Below are 20,556 nucleotides of genomic sequence, written 5' to 3'. Positions count from 1 at the left end.
CTCATGTGACACTGAGAAAGTAAATACTTGGTACTGACATGGTGATATTATGAGCATGCTACTTGCCCAACCTCTGAACATAAAGCAATTAATTCATAAATCCAAAATGGCTACATATAAATGACATATAATGCCATCTATTACTTTGTCGTACTTTTGCTTTAGGTTAGGATGTCCTTTTGCACTTTGGAACTGTGTAAATTAAAATAATCAGAGGTACTTTGGTGATATACCATTTTAAATTTTTTAAAAGATTTTAAAATTTATCTACCTACCCTTCTTCAACTATTAATTTATTTGTATAGATATGAAAGGAAACACAGCAAACCATGAGCATGGTTAGAAAGGAGGGACGTAGTGGAAGAGAAAGAAGAAAACACAATTTTTACCTTAAACAAATATGTATTAATTTATTATTTATAAAATACTAATTTCATTATTTAAAAAATTTAAAAGGTTATCTGGAAATGATATAATTTATCTTTACTCCTGTCAATATTGTCATTGATTTCAGAGGTATTTTCTGTAAATTATTTGATTTTAAGGGTTAGTTTTTGTGTGTTTATTGCTTTATTCACATGTTTGTGGGACTGACCAGCATTATATCCAAAAAAAATAGAAATCTGAATTTGATCTTAAGGTGACATATTTAGATTCATGCTGCTAAAATCAAAGACAATTTAATGAAAAATGTTTACTTACATAATAGGAATGGCCAAATCCACTAAAAAGAAGAGAAAATAAAGGCATAATTCATTTTTATGCTGCAGTATTTCATGGCTACACTCTCACTAGAGTGAAATACGATTCTTTAGAGAAACCTAAAAAAATCCACGGTAATGTTTCCAGGATTTTTATTCACTTTATTTTTGGTAGCCATGAAGTGCCTGACCTTTTGACTAAATGCTGAAGCCCATAGTTTATAAAATTTTACAAACATATCTGTAATTCAAAGCAATCTATTAAAATGGATTTTTTCCCCCAACGGAAAAACCCCTTGGAAGTCCTCATCCCTCCTTTCAGGATGGAGGCAGGAGTTAAGGTTGTTTTCTAAAGTCATACAGTAGGTCAAAGATTAGCTTAATCCTGCATAATTGTGGAGGTCAGATCTCAGGACGTAGGGTGAATGTTCTAGTGCAGCAGATTTCAAGGTGGTATTAAAGTGCTTTCTGGTGTCTAGTCCAATAACGGAGGACGGATACGCGGTGAGAAAATTAATACCAAAAAAACCCACATAAACGTCTGAAGGTGTATGTTCCTTCCTTGTCTTCTTTTTAGCTAAAGAACTTTAATTAAATAATCTTGCTTCTAATTCTCGTTTGGTTGCTCTCTAAATATGTGACTTGGATGAGTCACTTAACCTCTCTGAAGCTGTATTCACTGTCATTTGTTCAAGGGAATAACAATATCTTCTTCACTGGTTTTGTGAAGATTAAAATACAGTAACATACACACAATGTATACTAGAGTTTGTCGCTAAATATGGGTGTTCTGCACCAGGGAGGCCTTGCCTGCTTGATGAAAGAAGTGTATTTGCATATGAGAAAACAGATGACCCTTGCCTGCACTTTGGAGCCTGGCTCAAGTGTCTAACCCATTTTTTATATAGGTATCCCAAAAGATACCACACTTATTTGTCCTCAAATATAATTGCATATGAAAAGAATCACCTAAGGCTCTTGTGAAAAATGCAGATACCTAAACTCTACCTTTAAAATTCTGATTAGGAAGATCTAGGAAAGAACTCAGGAATTAAAATGTTAGCAACTATCCCCAGGTGAGTCTGACGCAGGTGGCCCATCAGACCCCCTTCAAGGAACCCTGGCTTCATTTTTATAGGCAAATTTGATATTTATATAACTATTTGCTCTTTCCAAAACACACCAATAGTTTAAATGAAATGAGGCTAACTGCATACAGGCTGTCTTAGGATGGTCATGCTTGTGGTCAAATAGGGATCAGTTTCTAAACAAATAAACTTCCATAAAATGGATATTCTCTAAGGAGTTATACTTCAGCAGAAGATTAGCTGTGATTTTCAGTTAAAACAGAATCACCCACTTTGTTCTATTTCTGTTAGGAATACACTAGGTTAGACCATGCTTTCAAAAGTCAGTTTAATAAGTTTGAAATATGCTCCCATCTCTCACACATAAAAGTATAATTGTTAAACCCTATCCCACCTCCCTCTAAAGGTCATCTCCATCAAAATGATATCCTTCACCTCTCTGGTTTTCATTACCTATGGGATTTGATGGGTATTATCGGTTAGTGTGACTTCAAAGTGACTCAAATGATATTTTGTCTCTGTCACTTGAGAGACTGATCTCTCCTTTTACAGTAATGGTCTCTTTGTAACCTCCACTGAGGTCACCTTTGTTGCTCAAATATGGTCTGAATTAAAGCAGCTGTGTGGTGTCTTATCACCGCACGTGGTAAGCTTGCCCTCTAATGGCTGCAATTCATATTGCACTGCAGGAATTTGTTTCTGCCTTCACTCACTTGGAGGCAGGGGTGATTTAAGTCAGAAATAAACCCATCCACATAAAAAGTAGATATCTCTCCATTTCATCAAATAACATTGTCCTTCGTGTGATTTCTTATTAACTATTTTTGAGAACTTAAATGAGTAACACTTTAATAAAAATAAGCAGTTGTAAGTAATGCAGTAAAAACTGTGTGTGTGCCTGTGTTTAATAAAAGGCTAAACATTATATTTATCATTATATAAATACAGTAGAAAACAATTTGGAAGCAAAAGATAGAATTGTCCATGCTACATCTAAACTTTAGCATAGATGGATCATGATATATATTTAAAATTTTATTTGATTTTTCAAGATGTCTAAATTCTCATTTTGTCATCTAACCTCCCTATTAAGAATCCTTAGGTGGATCCTAATACCAGTAAGTTAATGTATAAATCCTTAACACAATGTAAATAAAGCTACACAGTTTGGGTCCTAAAATCCTTTTTTTTTTTTTTTTTTTTTTTTTTTTTTCTTTTTGGAGACGGAGTCTTGCTCTGTCACCCAGGCTGGAGTGGAGTGCAGTCGTGCAATCTCGGCTCACCGCAACCTCTGCCTCCCTGGTTCAAACGATTCTCCTGCCTCAGCCTCTGGAGTAGCTGGGACTACAGGTGCACACCACCACAACCAGCTAATTTTTTGTATTTTTAGTAGCGATGGGGTTTCACTATGTTGGCCAGGATGATCTCCATCTCTTGGCCTTATGATCCACCCGCCTTGGCCTCCCAAAGTGCTGGGATTACAGGCATGAGCCACCATGCCCAGACAAAACCTTTTTAATTTTTTGCTATTCCTTCATTTTGAATCCTGAGATTCTAATCAAACCTATGTGCACTAACCTAGAGAAGTCATATCTTTTCATACTTAGTGCTTTCACATAGGCTTTTCTGTCTACTTGAAATGCCTTTTTTTCCTTTTCCTTTTTCTCTTGAGGAGACTTGCCCAAACAGATAATAATTTTTTCTTGGCTTAATATCTTTTCTGTAAAACTTTCCAGATTATTTATTTTTCCTACTTGTACCTTGAACTTCATACTACATCATCTCCGGACTGTGAGTTTTGGACAATCTTCTTAAATTATATGAGTTTGTGTATGATCTAAAAAATACCCAGTAAAAACATTTTTATGAATAAAATATGGGGTTAATACATAAAGAAGATGTGTTGTGTTTCCAAGCATTAATCGGTGAACATGCCCTGAGCTTAATTCAATGGACAGTTTTCCTTGTAAGAGATTTTGGTGGTGTCTGTCATTTTCCCAGCCCAGCATCCACTCTCCATTAATTTAGTAATGACTGTTGGTACTATCAGTCTAGCACCAACTCCCAGATTCTTTCTCTGCTTCTGTGTGCGCCATGTGCTTCTGATGCTGTTGACTTCACTCAATTCTGCTATCATTACTGATGCGTTGTTTAGATCTGGCTAATCACAGCAACACATTCTTCTGGCATTGGGAATTAACTCTAGGATGAACAGCATTAAGGTCCTTGCTCATTTTCCTTGGAAAGAGACTCACACTTTCCCACTCACCTATTAATCTTGAAAATTGTGAGTAATGGGACTACTACCATTCTCTTGCTACCATATTAAACCAGTATTATGATAATGGATCAGAGAGGCGGAGAAATTGGGGTTTTAGTGGTGTTGAGAATATAAAGTAATGACTCAATACAGAATATTCTGGAATGTGATCCAGTTAAGACTGGGTTTAAACATTTTTTTTTTATGGAACACAAAGAGTCATTTGTATCCCTCAGGCCTTACTGTGTACTATTTATTCTCACTTACCTGGGCTCAAGCTGGGAACAACCAGGCACCCACCCATAGATGGCTCTCTAGAGCTGGCACAGATACACCATGACCAATTTGAACCTCAGATGTACTAATTTTGAGACACTGCATTTTGCACTGATGTTTCAAAATTGTACAGTGGATAAAACTTCAAATACACACAGTACTAAATTTCGTAACTTTCAGGTTAATATAGTCTAGTATCTGTGTTTCCTGTATCACCTTCCCACTTCTCTATTGGTATTCTCTGAATGTTAAGACATTATTTGTATTGGAAATTTTGTCTCAGTCTTCTTCTGAGGGAATCGAAACTAGACTTAATGTCTGTGTGTGTGTGTGGGGGGGGGGTATGTGTGTTGTATCTTGGGACTTGTATGCTACAATTGTTTTATAATAGAAGTTGCTATGTAGACATCTTTACCTTCCTACCTTTATGCTCCAGTATTAACAGACCCACATGTCCTTCATTGGCAAGGTCAGGGAAGTTCTAGTGTCCTGAAAAGAGGCAATTTTGTATGTAGGATAGACTGCATGTGAGAGGTACTAGAGGCAAGAAACAACATCTGGTGACCATCCCAATAATCCAGGAGAGAGAAGATAGTGTTTCTTCCCGAGAGTCTATGAACCTTTCTTCTTATAGGTCCCTATCTCAACTATTTTCCTTCAAGTTTTAAGAGATCAAGTCTGGAAACAGAGAAACTGAACATTCTTCACAATTTTACCTAAGTCAGATTTATTATTTTATAATACTAGAAATAATATTCTGACACAAATAGTGCATACAAATAAATTCCTTAACAGATTGTGCCTCTTTGAATTGCTTCGCTATTATTATTGTTTTCAAGTACATGAAATAAAAGATTGTCCTATGGATACATAATTGTAAGGAACTTTGCAAATCATGTATATGAAAAAGATTTCATATACAGAATAAAGAATGCCTACAATTCAACAACAAAAAGACAAACAACCCTATTAAAAATAGGAAAAGGACTTGAATAGATATTTCTCCAAAGAAGTGTACAAATAGTCAAGAAGCACATGGAAAGATGTCTAACATTATTTGTCTTTTTCCAAATTTGTGTGCCTTCTGGCCCAAGTCAAATCAAGATAGCCTTGCAAATAGGGTCTTCAGGAACCTACCAGTAGGGTCTCCCAGGGAACCAGAAAACTGGGTAAATAGAAACAACTGGGAATGAGGCTTTAAAGGGGCCCCACCTCATTCTGTCCCCATCCAGCAGCTGCAAGACTCCTTATTTTCACTGTGATTGTAGGCTGTTTTATTTTAAGATTACTACAGAGCTAAATAGAATAGGATAGGAGTAGAATAAGTCAAAATACCCAATACTTGCTATTCTTAATGAACTAAGCCATTTTTCCTTAAAAGCTTTCCCTGGATTGGTGTGAATCTTTGGTTCATTTCCGGAGTTCTGAAAAAAAATTGCCCTGAGAATGCTTATCAATTTTCTCATTGCTTTAATTAAAAAGAGTTTTCAGGGTTTCTTATGCTACCATGATTGATGATGATCTTCTCCAATTGTTAACTCTTATACAACCATAGTGTAATATCAAAACCAGGACAATGGCATTGGTACAATATATGTGTATAGTTCATGTCATTTTACCACACGTGCAGAGTTGTGCTACTACTACTTAATTCAAGATAACACACTATTACATCACCATAAAGATTTTCTTGTGTCACCTCTTGTTATCACATACCTCCGTAGACTTCACCATCCCTAAATCCTACTGCATTAGTCAGGGTTCTCTAGAGGGACAGAACTAATAGGATAGACGTTTACATAAAGGGGAGTTTATTAAGGTGTATTGACTCCATGATTGCAAGGTGAGGTTCCACAATAGGCTATCTGCAAGCTGAGGAGCAAGGAAGCCAGTTTGAGTTTTAAAGCTGAAGAACTTGGAGTCTAATGTTGGAGGGCAGGAAGCATCCAACACTGGAGAAAGATGTAGGCAGGAACACTAAACAAGTCTAGTCTTCTCATGAAGAGTAGAATCTTTTATTCTGGCCACACTGGCAGCTGATTCGATGGTGCCCACCCAGACTAAGGTGAGGGGGGACGGAGGCAGGGGGCAGGAGGCGTGGTCTGGCTTTCCCAGTCTACTGACTCAAATATTAATCTCCTTTGGCAACTCCCTTACAGACACACCCAGGAACAACACTTTGCATCCTTCAATCCAATCAAGTTGACACTCAATATTTACCATCACATCTAGTAAGCACAAATTTATTCTAAAATCAGTCATCTGTTAGAAGAGTTCTCGGTCTCCCAGGAATGGTGCTGCCTTAGTATTCCTGCTACGCTTGGTTATTGACAGGGAGCAGCCATAAGTCCTCTTCACAAAAACATTAATAGATTTTACAACACAGCAATTGGGAAGCTGGTCATGCATGCTACTGGGGGCCAGAAATCTGACAAAGCTCATTCTCATGGCTGCCAAAATCAGTAAGAACATGAATAATGTCTATCTCATTGTTTTGTCCTCAGCATTGGCACAGAGTAGTAATAATACTTTACTAGATACCAAACACCATTATATGTATATGAAAGAGAATGATAGAGCTTTATTAACTTCCCACATGTCTCTCAATTCAGAAGTGGAAGAATCTAAATCAACTTCTTCCTGAATTTATTGCTTTAAGAAATACACATTTTTAATGTGACATTAATCCACAAAAACACCTCACAGAGTTGCTGTAAGGATTAAATAAAATCTATTCCCTACATCCAGTTTATCTCCACATCAGTAAAAATGTGCAGCATGCAGGAGTCAAATTTGAATCCTCTTTCTCCCTTACTTTGCCTCCCGTTTAACCCATCAGGAATTCATGTTTTATTCCATGTCATTCCACTTCATATCTGCACCTAATCATCTGGCCCAAACCACCGTCACTTCTTGCTTATATTATTAGAATAGACTCAAGATGCCCTCTCTGCTTCCTTCTCTTGTTTTCATAAGCTTCATGCTGCATGCAATGGACAGAATGAAAGGTATATCATGTCAGCCGCGGGTCCAGCCCTTCAATTGTTTCCCACTGTACTTAGAGTATGCCTGGCCCTGTCCTCCAAGGCCTGCAGTTATCTTGCAGCTGCCTGTGTATCCCTCCTAATGCCATACCACCCACCTCTACACCCACCTCAGCACAGTTCCCCAACATGGGTCAAATATTGCAAGTCTCAGGACTCCTAACTGCTTTTCTCATTTTTTATGTGTCTAGTTCTAGTGCATCTTGCAGGTGTCAGCTTAAATAACCTTTACAGATTTATCTATCTAAATTTGGTCTCCTACCTCTCAGTTTTCCATCTCACAGCATCCCATTCGTTTCCATCAGGGCACTCGTTACAACCGGCAGTTATATGTTTGGTGGCTTATTATCTGTCTCCACCATTAGAATTTAAGGCATCAAGTCTGTCTTGTTAACCATTAGATTTCTAGTATGCTGAAAAGTTGGTGTTTTAAAGTTTCTATTGAATAGATAAATACATTGATTCATTTTTTATAAAATTACTTGGCACATATTGGCCTGAGTAGGCAATCACTAAGTGACAATCCTTTTCTCCTTCCAGCAAAGTATGTGCTGTCTTAGGTCTCAGTTTTGGTCGTGATGATGAGCTACTCTTCATGTTGTACTGATTGTTAAATGTTTTATGTAATTAACCAAGAATGTGGTTTGTCTTCTCAGGCTTGCAGGTCAGATTTACAGTAAAGCAACTAAACCATAAGCTTAGAGTCCCCTGGACCTTCTAAGACCAAGAAAAAAATGCTCACATTAGCATATGTGTGTGTGTGTGTGTGTGTGTGTGTGTGTGTGTGTGTGTGTGTATGTAAGATATGGTTATGCTAACAGCAACTCTGTGAGGTGTTTTTGTACTCATTATATGTATATGAAAGAGAATGATAGAGCTTTATTAACTTCCCACATGTCTCTCAATTCAGAAGTGGAAGAATCTAAATCAACTTCTTCCTGAATTTATTGCTTCAAGAAATACACATTTTAAATACTCATCTTTCTTCCTTTAAGTTTGTGGATATTTCACATAGTTGATCTCTAAATATGCTTGAATCAAGCCTGCAAATGTAGAACTATTTTGTTAGAGCCTCCTTGACTTCAGAATTTCCACTAGGGGGAGCTACCACTATGTGGTTTATTTGCTCTACCATGTTCAATTTTATTTTTTAAAAATAATTATGGTGAAGTTAGTATTTACTGGTTGCCCACAAACTTAATCCTAATAAAATACACCTTGTTATCTTTTAGAAAATAGTAATGCATATTTTGTACAAGAGCCAGATGTCTTAACCAAAACTTTAGGAGGAAGAAAATATAGGAAGAAAATGAAACTCATAATTTGCATAATGACAACAAACAAAGCATCTAAATTAAATTGTGATGGAAAAAGAATCTAAAAATAAAGCAAGATGTGTAAAATTTGATAGATGCCATTGTTATTACTTTAAGATTTATAAAAATTATTTTGGTTCTGTCTTATTTGTTGTTCATTCTTATTCTTTATTTTAAATGAATATTTAATAAAGATTTAAGAACAATTAAAGATTACCTTATAAACAGGGTCCATAAATCTCTAGATTCTTATAAGGTCATACATTATGGGAGACAACATCTTTCCCCCAATGGGAAGTTTTAGGAGCACTTGGAGTCATATAGGATAAATGTCTTCATTTAATAAATAACATAAAATGAGCATAAACATAATAATAACAACAACAACAATAATAATAGCAACCAACTGGGCACCAGTTGCTGTGCTAATCACTTAACATGTAAAATTGTATGTAATCATTCCAATTATATTCGAAGTGTTGGCTTCAGATACAATGATGGGGCTGATCTGGGGTGTCCCTTCCCTTTGTCATGTGCTGACTCATGAAATGCATTAGGACAGAAGCAGTATTACAGCAGTTTTCCATTCATGCCATGGAAAGGTATGAATGACAAAGCATCCGTCAAAGTGGAGTCCCTAAGCTGTCAGTAACTGAGTGCCCTTCCATTGAAATCTAATTTGGGGTTGCCTTTCCCCTGGGGATCTTACAAACAAGGTGTTGTGAGTTATTAAAGATTCTCCGATTTTATTTGTTGCCTCCTGACATCAGATAAAGTGGCAAAACACACTTTTTGAATCAGCATTGTCTCATCCTAACAGATGTCCATTAGCTCAACCTACAGAAAATCAACTTACTGTTTTCCATATGAAAATAATCAGGTCAGCACTCTAAATCCTGAAATCACAACGGGAGAAATAGTTCATAGCGCTCTGAATACAGCATGCGAAATAATCCAGGGGTAGGGAGGAATAGGGAGGAACTTTCCTTTTTTTTTTTTTCTTTTTTTTTTTTTTTGAGACAGAGTCTTGGCTCTGTGGCCAGGCACCAGGCTGGAGTGCAGTGGCGCTATCTCGGCCCACTGCAACCTCTGCCTCCCGGGTTCAAGCAATTCTCCTGCCTCAGCCTCCTGAGTAGCTGGAACTACAGGTGCGCGCCACCACGCCCAGCTAATTTTTGTATTTTTAGTAGAGACGGGGTTTCACCATGTTGGCCAGGATGGTCTCGATCTCTTGACCTCGTGATCCGCCCGCCTCAGCCTCCCAAAGTGCTGGGATTACAGGTGTGAGCCACCGCACCCAGCCGGTATTCATCGTTTTTTAAGTTTCCCAGGTGATTCTAATGTGTGCTGATTCTAAGGTGTGACCAATTGTATAGTGATTGTATAATACATTTACCAAACTTTCATGTGATAGCAATTGCCTACGGATCTTGTTAAATACAAGTTAACAATTCAGTAGGTCTGGGGCAAAGCTGGAGAGTCTGCATTTCTAACAAGTTACCAGAAGATGGCGATATGGCTGCTGACATACCACTCAGTAACTGGCAATGCAGGTGGGTTTTGCTCTCCATACAAAATAGACACAAAGCTCCTCAAATGCAGGGGGCTCTTTCTGTTCATTTGGTGATATTTATTGTTGGTGGATGGTACAGAAGCTCTTGGAATGTTAAAGCAAACAGGGCTTAACTACAAACTATCTTTTTAGAGTTGTTAGCTTTACACCAGAACCTTCTAAAGACTCTGCTTAATCTGTTTTCTTTACTGAACTCTGGGCCAGCAGACATTGAGATTTTTGCAGGAAGGAGTTTATAAACTAGCAAAGTGTTATAAATAAATGGAAGCACAAGGTTTTGCCTTTACATTACCTGAAAAATTATTGTGTCACTAGTTATCTTAGATAAAATTAGGTTTGTGGATATTTGACATGCTTTTCTACCAAGTCAGAAACTGTGGGGCAGGAGAAAACAGAATGGATAGAGTGACTAATCTGTTAGACTAGACTATGTGGACTACCAGAGCAGGGCCCAGTCTGTCCTGAACATTATTGCATGTTCCTAGCACGATATATAATACACAATTAATAAATATGCTATGAGATTTGAATAGTATATTATTTAGTCTTCCAAATAATGATAGCTAACATGTATTGAATGCTTACCATGTGCCAAGCAGTGGTCTAAGTATCTTCCATGTGTTTATTGATTCATTTACTATTTATAACAACCCAGTAAGCAGATGAGTATCTCCATTTTAGAGATAGAGGAAGTGAAGCACAGAGCGGTCAAGTGATTTATCCAAGGTCACACAGTCATTAGCAATAGAAACAGTCATTAAATCCAGGCACTCTGGTTCCAGAATCTATGATCTTCACCAGTATGTTGTTAATGTTCATGATAAAAATATATAAGTACTATTATAACATCACTCATTTACAGGTGAGGAAACAAAGGCACAGAAACTCTAAACAACTTACCCAAAATCACATAGTTAATAATTGATGAAACCAGGATTTAAACTCAGCCAGATTTAAATCCAGGTTATAAATCCGGAGCCTTTGTTCTTAACTACTAATTTATATATAAGTTTCTCAATTAGCCTGTCAGTTGGAAAACACTAGGTGAGAAGAGTCCTGAAAAGAATGTAAGTGCCTTAGTCAAATATCAAACTAGAATTCATGGCAGAGGATGAAATCACACTCAAATTTATTTTCTTCAAAATCTAAGTTGCTCTTCTCTTGGCTATTGAGACCAATAGAGAATTTTGTCAAATAATAAGAAAATGCTTACCTCCAAAAAGCCTCATGAGGATCTTCTGTGAATTTAATTTCTCTTTTACATTGTTCTCCAGGTATATTATGGGTTGTTTACCTTGCAGAGGGTAGAATAATGTCAACAAATTAATCAAATGATTCTGAAAGACAATAATAACACTGCTTCCTCTGAAAAATCAGAATGTTTGCTGTGCCAGGAGGCTAAGTGAGGAAGCAGGGTAGAGGGGAGAGGCATAAGAGAAGGGTGGCTGGCAACACTGACTTCACCTGTGACAGGCCAGTGAATTTGGAGGTGGAATCATCAGCCTGCTTTTAATTACTTGCTTTTAAGATAAAGAAGTGGAAGTTTATGATGGAGGTATCAATTATCACTGACATTTGAGAGACTGGTTGTTCAGAAAGACACAGAGTCTGTGCCAGCTGGCAGTAAAAGTGGGATTTTCCCTTTCATTGTTGCTGTTGTTGTTTTAAGTTCTAAAAACTACATATAGGAAAAATTATAAATCTGGATTCCTCAACTGTCACCTTTCTGTGAGTGGATAGGAAAGGGATTCCTAGCTTTATTTTATTTTTCTGACCTTCCCAGAAAAGCTTGTCATTTTAGCTTCAATGATAATGAACACAAACTAGAGTGAATAAATAGGTATTACTTCCCTTGGTTTCTACCCCACTTCTAATTTCAGACCCATTTCACTGGCCATTAAGTGTCTGGAGCAAAAAGGGAAAAAACATCTAAACAAACCATTTTCTTCTTTTGCTCTGTACCATGCCCGAGAAAGCATCGGGGTGGGGTAGGAGGTGAGAGGGAAATTACTTTGCTACCTGAATACACTCAATTAGTCAACAGTGGCATTTTTAAATTGAAGAAATTAAATGGTTCCATGGATCTAATATGCCATATCTATTTGCCTACAAATGTCCTTTGGAAAGCTACAATAGGTGGGTAAATTACAATATTCAGACTTCAAATTTATTACAACTTAGCACAATCTTTGGTTTTCTGATAGATTTCAGTTGTTTAACAATGAAAAGTTTCTAGATAATGGATTCAGGTATTACTTTAATCCCTTTAATATTACATTCATTCAACCACTATAGAACACCTACTGTCAAGCATTGGCCAAGGCCTTAGGAACGTAGTGGTGAACCATACATATCAGGTCTCCTTTTATACATTTTAATAGGGGAGAGATAAACAATAAACAACATCTAAATAAAATTGTTTTAGACTCTGATAAGTGCTACAAAAAAAGTAAAACAGGTTAAAGGTATATGACTATCAACTAGGAGGAAGCAATTTTATCTAGTGTTGTCAAGAAAAAGGTTTTCTTAGGAGAGAATCAGCAGAGATGAACAGTAACAAAGAGTGGCTCAGTGATGGACTTGAGAAGAGTATTTCAGTTAAAGGTGAAAAGAAGAATGACCCTGGACAGGTATGAGCTTAGTGTGTTCCAGAGACATCAAGAAGACATTACAGGGTAGAACACAGTAACCAAGAGAATTGGCAGGAGATAGATCAAAGAAGTAAAGAGAGGTGATTAATGTCAGGCTTTGTAGGACATCATACACCAATTTACTCAAATTACAATGGGAAGTCAATGGAGAATTTAAGTCAGTATTTTCTGATTTAACTTGAAAGAAAAAACATGATTTTTGTGCAGGGACTATATGGTAAGGTAAAAGGAGAAAATAATTAAGAGCTTCTTGTACTCGTCTCATAACATATGATGCTGCTTGGGACTAGGAGAGCAGTGGAGGCATGAATGAAAGATACACAGGATCAGGACACATTTTGAGGTAAAGCTAATGATACAGGAGGGGTGCAGGGAAGTGCTCGGTAGAGAAAGGTGGGTCCCTGGCTAGGGCTCCACCCCCACGGACCTAGGTTAGGACAGGCGTTTCCTGCTCAAATGTTGCATTTCTCAAGACCACCCTGGCCTGCCACACCCCATCCCCGGCCTATGAAAACCCGAGACCAGAGCGGGCAGGCACACAAGCGGCTGGATGTTGAGAGGAGCAGATTGGCAAAAGAAGATACAAGCAGCTGGACGTCAAGAGAAAACACATCAGTGGAAGAATATACAAGTGGCTGGACATCGAGAGGACTTCGGGAGCACACCAACAGGCACCAGCATGCTGGCAGGTTTTTGACCGGCGGAATGATGACCAGGGCAGTGGGAAGAGACCCCGGGCTGCCGAGGGGCCCGACTCCAGGGGAAAACCGCCGCCTTTCTGGCTCCCCATCTGCTGAGAGCTACTTCCGCTCAATAACACGTTACATTCATTCTTCAATCCCAACTAAAAGAGCATGCTGTAACACGGGCCCACTGGGGCTTCAGGAGCTGTGAACACTCACCCCTAGACACTGCCGTGAGGTCGGAGCCCCGGAGCCTGTCCGTCTGTAGGCTCCCCTAGAGATCTGAGCAGCGGGGCACCAAAAAGCAAGCCACTCCCCTTGTCACGAGGGGGAAAAAGGAACCATTCCTGTTTCACTAGCAGAGCTAATTATCGGCTTGGATATGGGGAATATTTCTGTTACCTCTTACTGCATTAAAAAAAAAACTACCCCAATAGTGAAAGCCAGAGGTTTTGTAGGTCAGGAATTCAGGAAACGTGATTTTATCTCTGATCATGAGGCTCCAGCTGGGATGGCTGGTGCTGGAAGGTCGTCTTTAAAATGGCATTTCCGCTTCTCTCTTTCTCTCTTTTCGCAAAATGCTTTTTTTTTTTTTTTTTTTTTTTGAGGCCGAGTCTAACTCTGTCACCCAGGTTGGAGTGCAGTGGCCTGATCTCGGCTCACTGCAACCTTTGCCTTTCAAGTTCAAACCATTTTTCTGCCTCAGGCTCTCGAGTAGCTGGAATTACAGGCATGCACCACCACACCCAGCTAAATTTGTGTTTTTAGTAGAGACAGAGTTTCATCATGTTGCCCAGGCTGGTCTCAAACTCCTGGACTCAAGCAATCTACCCATCTCTGCCTCCCAAAGTGCTGGGATTACAGATGTGAGCCACCTCTCCCAGCCAATTCTTTGAGCCTATCTACATGGCTTGGGCTTCTTACAGCATGGTAGTCTCACAGAAATCAAGCTTTTTATGTGGCACTGGTTTGCATGAGTGAATATTATAAGATAAAGGAATTGCCTGCTTCTACCTATCTCTTAATGCCTGGGCCAATAGATTATTGCAGCTGCACTTTCACTGTCAACTCAGTCACAGAGTCCTCCCAGACACAAGAGAAAGTGATATAGACCTACATTTCTTACTGAGAAGAGAGTCAGTGACTTTATAGTAATTTTTAAACTGGCAGAGCCATGAACAGATGACTCCTCCAAAGTATCTTGTACATCACTGTTAAGCAATTTAAGACATGTCCGTGTCATTAACAGACTACAAAGTAATTTAGACATGAGTCATTCATATAGAAGAAATTATTACCACAAATATTAAGTTCTGTACACCTTGAGTTTCTGATGTGGCATAGAGAACATGGGCCCAGGTTTAACAAGTCAACACATAGTAGACAATATATTTTCTCATATCGAGAGAACTCATTTAATTTATTTATTTATTATACTTTAAGTTCTGGGGCACATGTGCAGAACATGCAGGTTTGTTACATAGGTATACACGTGCCATGGTGGTTTGCTGCATCCATCACCCGGTCATCTACATTATGTATTTCCCCTAATGCTATCCCTCCTTTAGCCTCCCACACCCCTGCTATCCCTCTCCCAATGTGTTCTCTCAATATGAGAAAGGCATACTCAGTAGTAGAAGTAGGATAATAATACTTATTGTGAACTTTGGTAATTATGGATATAAACAATTTGGCACCAAACCTAAAACATATTGGGCACTAAATAATCATTCTAATAGTAATAATAATCATCCTTAATATATATGTAGCACTGCCTGTTTTGCCAAGAATTTTCATATGTATTATTACCTTTGATTCTAATAAACCCCAATGTGTGTAGAATGACAAAGAATTGCAGTTCAAGGAGCTGAAATGACCCTTTTAATGGGTTCTCTCAATGTAAGCAATAATGCCTTTATCTTGTGAGATAAAGGCATGCCAAGATAAACAAAAAATGAGAGAAATCCTTGCTAGCAGAGCAAGGATTTCTTATAAGATTCCTTATAAGAAATGTTAAAGGAAGTTCCTCAGGGTGAAAAAAAGTAACATGGACATTAATTCAAAAAAAAAAAAAAAAAAAAAAAAAAAAAGCACAGATAAATGTCATCATGACTTCTTTTCCAGTTTTAAGAATAGGTATCTTTAGTTTTTTTAATGTTTTTTTAGCTTTTTTTCATTAGATATTCAGTTCAGAAGGTTTTTAAAATTTTACAGTGACTATAAATTGAGTGTAGAATTATTTAGTAGCATATTTCTTCCTTTACATAAGCATGATAAACCAGGTGAAAGTTTGTGCTATGTTTTATTAAAATGGGACTTCACAGAGTAAAATTTATCATTTCAAATGTCACATAGTAGACTGTATTTCTTACCATAAGAATATTGCATACTATATTATGCAAGCAGTTTTAAAACAATGTCTTCTGTGGTTCAAGTTTATTAGTTGTGACAGAAATTATCAGTAAGTACATAGGGCAGAACCCATTGACTACCTTCTCAAGAGCCATTCCGTCTTTCTTAGATGCTCACAGGACTCTTTCCTTCAAGTATGAGGAGGCAAAGTACCCAGGGAATGTGGGGCTGTCTCTCAGAACCCTACATATGAAGCATGATTGGTTTTAGAATTGATGATAATCTCTGCTTTTGTTGTAATTGGTTTAGGAAGGGGCTTGTGACCCAGTTTTGGCCAATGTGACCTGAAAGGACATTTGTGGCATCTAGGAAGTATTTCTCATTTGTAGAAACATAGACGAATGTTTTCCCTTTCTTGCTTTCAGACTTTATTAACTGTGAATATGATTGCTAGCATCTACTTGTCATCATGGGGGGGACTTGTATCATCACTGATAATGGCAGAGGAGAAAAATGGAGTAGAGCTTGAGTCCCAGCTAATAAAGTCAAGCTGATGAATCAATTCTAAAACCTCCTGCATCTGGAATTATTATAAATTGACATAATTTACTAAAATCTCATTTAATTCATATTTAATAAAACATTTTATTACTTGCAGCCCAAAACTCCTTCAGTGATTCAGTAAGAGTATTACCAAGTTTGTTTTTTTATTATTCTCTTCTTTTTCAATTCTGGTCCAAGGTAGAATAGAATAGTTACTTTTAAACTTTTTAAATCAATTTTTTACTGTCTTTCACATTTTATCTCCTAATATAAATTGGCATCAAAGGAGATTTATTTCTGTGGGATTTATAATGACAAGCCAAAAGAAAGTAACAGGAAACTGATAAGTCTTGAAATCAGCAGACTTGGATTTAGGTCCTGGGAACACCACACATTTGTTCTATATTTTATTAAGCAATTAACTTCATGTTTTCAACTGAGCATACTCAGTAGTAAAAGTGGGATAATAATACTCATTGTGAACTTTGGTGATTATGAATGTAGATAATTTGGCATGAAACCTAGAATATATTTGGCACTAAATAGTATATCATTCTAATAATAATAATAATCCTTCATATTTATATAGCACTGCCTATTTTGCCAAGAATTTTCATATACATTATTACCTTTGATTCTAATACAACCCCAGTGTGCACAGAACGACAAAGAATTGCAGTTCAAGGAGCTAAAATGAATTATTTGAATTCACACGCACTGTATATGATAGAGTTCTAGCCCCTATTCTCTGAATCTTTTTCAATAAAAGATTTTCAGTAAAAGATGCCCCTTTCAAATACAATTAAAATATTCACATGCTTTTATTTCTGGGAGCATGAGGGCACAAGACAAAAATTCAAAAGAGCAGTCTTGAATTGTGAGCATGCCTTGATTACTTAACATATATACATGGCAGATTTTTCGCAGTATGGATATCATTTTATCCTCATAGCAACTCTGTGTGTTAAGTATCCTACTTTATTGCTCACATATAGATTCCAAACTTTGGCTTAGAAATTGAGTGATATTTCTCAAGTTGTAGAGCTATTATATCACATAATGAATATTTGAACCCAAATCTAACTTTCAAGCATATGATCTTTGCTATACTATGCTTCCCTTTCATTGTGGAGGAAGTAGGTTAATTCCTCAGTGATTGTCTTGACAAATAGCTGCACTTATGTTGTATTCATATCAGCATTACTAATCATATTCTGAAATGTGGTTACTGATTTCTACTTTTGTGAATATATTTGTATAATATCAATGACATACTAATTATTGGTGATGTACTGAAAGAATACTGAATCCCCCTCCCACTTTTAGCTTAAAAAAAATTCTATGAGATGCTGCTAGGAAGATAAAATTAAAAACCATTTGTTAACCATGGTTTAGCAAACTACCATACCCCAAGTTCTCTTGCCCATCTTTAGGGAATTGTTTTTAAATTTTGAATTTAGCTCTAAATTCCCAAATGCCCTCAACACAGCAAGTGTCACTGAGCTGCTATCATGGCAGCCCCAGCTTTGATGCCTAGTTCTTGACAGGGCATCGGGAGATGTCCTAACTCTTACATCCACAGAGCTCCCAGCTCTCCACTATGAACTCTGTGAACTCAATGATTCCGCAGTGTCCTATTTTCAGGATGTCTCTGCTTTACCTTTAACAAACTTCTGAGGTCCTCTTGACTAAAAACTTGATTTAAGCAGCTTTGTCTTGAGCTAAACAGGAATACAAAAGCTATTCTGGCACCTCTACGTATTTTAGTGTTTATCTGCACCAGCCACTATGCTACTTTATATAATATGATATCACTAGATCTTCAAAATAGTTGTTTTCACTTTATTTTTTAATTTTTTTAATTGAAAAATAAAAATTGTATATGTTTATCATGTGTTACATGTTGTTTTGAAATATATATTCATTGTGCAATGGCTAAATGGAACAATAGCACTATTCTAGATATCATGATTGCTATTATTATTGTAATTATCATTACTACTCTCCAAGTGAAGAAACAAAATATCAGTAGGATTAAGCAACTTTTGTAGGTTCATGCAACAAAACTGACAGAAGCAAGATTCAGATCGTGTTCTCTGACTCCATCACCTAATAATGACTTTGTCCCTCACTCAGAAAGACTGCCCGTGACTATCATTGGATTTATCATTCTTCATCAAACTTTAAAAACAAATTGAAAGAAATCTTATGCCTTTTATTTTTTGCCATATCTTTAAGAGACATCAACATATCTGAGGCAATGAATGCAGATGTCACCAATTGACAGGCTTTCAGTTTGGTCATTTTCCTTTTTTTGTTTTTGAGACAGAGTTTCGCTCTGTCACCAGGCTGGAGTGCAGTGGTGCAATCTCGGCTCACTGCAACCTCTGCCTCACGAGTTCTGGCAATTCTCCTGCCTCAACCTCCCTAGTAGCTGGGACTACAGGCATGCGCCACCATGCCTGGCTAATTTTTTTTTTAAATTTATTCATTTATTTTATTTTAGTAGAGACTGGGTTTCACCATGTTGACCAGGATGGTCTCAATCTCCTGACCTCGTGATCCACCTGCCATGGCCTCCCAGAGTGCTGGGATTATAGGCATGACCCATGACGCCCAGCCTCAGCTTGGTCACTCTCTAACACGTTATTTTATAACCCTCTTATGATAATAAGGTCTTTGTTTTTCCTTTAGCAACAACCAAAATCATTTGAGTCAAGACATAATGGGTAGCAGTAAGCCTAATTTAAGACATTAAATTATATTTTGTAATACTTAAAGCTATCATCTAGCCAAAAAAGTTATTAGTATTTCTTTTTAAAGTGATTTAAAAATTATGTATCTAGAAAATTTCAGGTGTGAAGTACATCACTTCATGTCTCCATTAGATGTCAGATTAGATTGAAATTTTTTTTTCATTGTACTTTAGGTTCTAGGGTACACATGCAGATTATGCACAGTTGTTGCATAGGTACATACATGGCAAAGTGGTTTGCTGTCTCCATCCCCTCATCATCTATATCTGGCATTTTCCCCCACGTTATCCCTTCCCACCCCCCATCCCTCTCCTAGCCCCCCAATTGGCCCCAGTGTGTGATGCTCCCCTTCCTTTGCCCATGTGTTCTCATTGTTCAACACCCGTCTATGAGTGAGAACATGCAGTGTTTGATTTTCTGTTCTTGTGTCAGTTTGCTGAGAATGATGGTTTCCAGGTTCATCCACACCCCTACAAAGGACATTAACTCATCGCTTTTTATGGCCGCATAGTATTCCATGGTGTATATGTGCCACATTTTCTTTGTCTAGTCTATCACTGATGGGCATTTGAGTTGGTTCCAAGTCTTTGCTATTGTAAACTGGGCCACGATGAGCATTGGTGTGCATGTGTCTTTATAAAAGAATCATTTATAATCCTTTGGGTATATATCCAGTAATGGAATTGCTGGGTCAAATGGAATTTCTATTTCTAGATCCTTGAGGAATTGCCACACTGTCTCACACAATGGTTGAACTAATAGATTGAAAATTTTCAAGATTTTTTTTTTTTTTTTAGACTGAGTCTAGCTCTGTCTCCAGCCTGGAGTGCTGGAGTGCAGGGGTCTCTGCAACCTCCATCTCCCGGGTTCAAGCGATTCTCTGCCTCAGCGTCCTGAGTAGATGGGATTACAGGCATCCATTAATGATATTTCTAAATATATTTCTGGGTTTTGTTCTTGCAGATGCTATATTGTTGGAAATAAATCTAAGAAAACAGCGCCTAACACTTTGAGCCAGATTCCTCCCATTGCTCCATTCCCACCCATGTATCAACACTTTTTATGTTCTTCATGGAATTGTCTCCTTTCTGCTCTCAAATTACAGAGCTGACTCTCTCTAGATGTTTCTGTTTTAATTCATAAACCTGAAAATTCTCTTGTGATGTGAATGCTCTAATGCTAACTGAAGAGGGAGATGTTTGAAATAGCCAACTTAAACATAACTGCTGCCATTGCTGTATATTGCCCAAATAATGTGTTTCTTTTTCTTTTAAAAGAAAACGGTGGTTTATTATTCTCGGTGGTAAATTGGC

This window comes from Cebus imitator, unplaced genomic scaffold, assembly GCF_001604975.1.
Source record: "Cebus imitator isolate Cc_AM_T3 unplaced genomic scaffold, Cebus_imitator-1.0 Scaffold113, whole genome shotgun sequence".
Taxonomy (NCBI): domain Eukaryota; kingdom Metazoa; phylum Chordata; class Mammalia; order Primates; family Cebidae; genus Cebus; species Cebus imitator.
Note: the sequence above shows the minus strand (reverse complement) of the source record.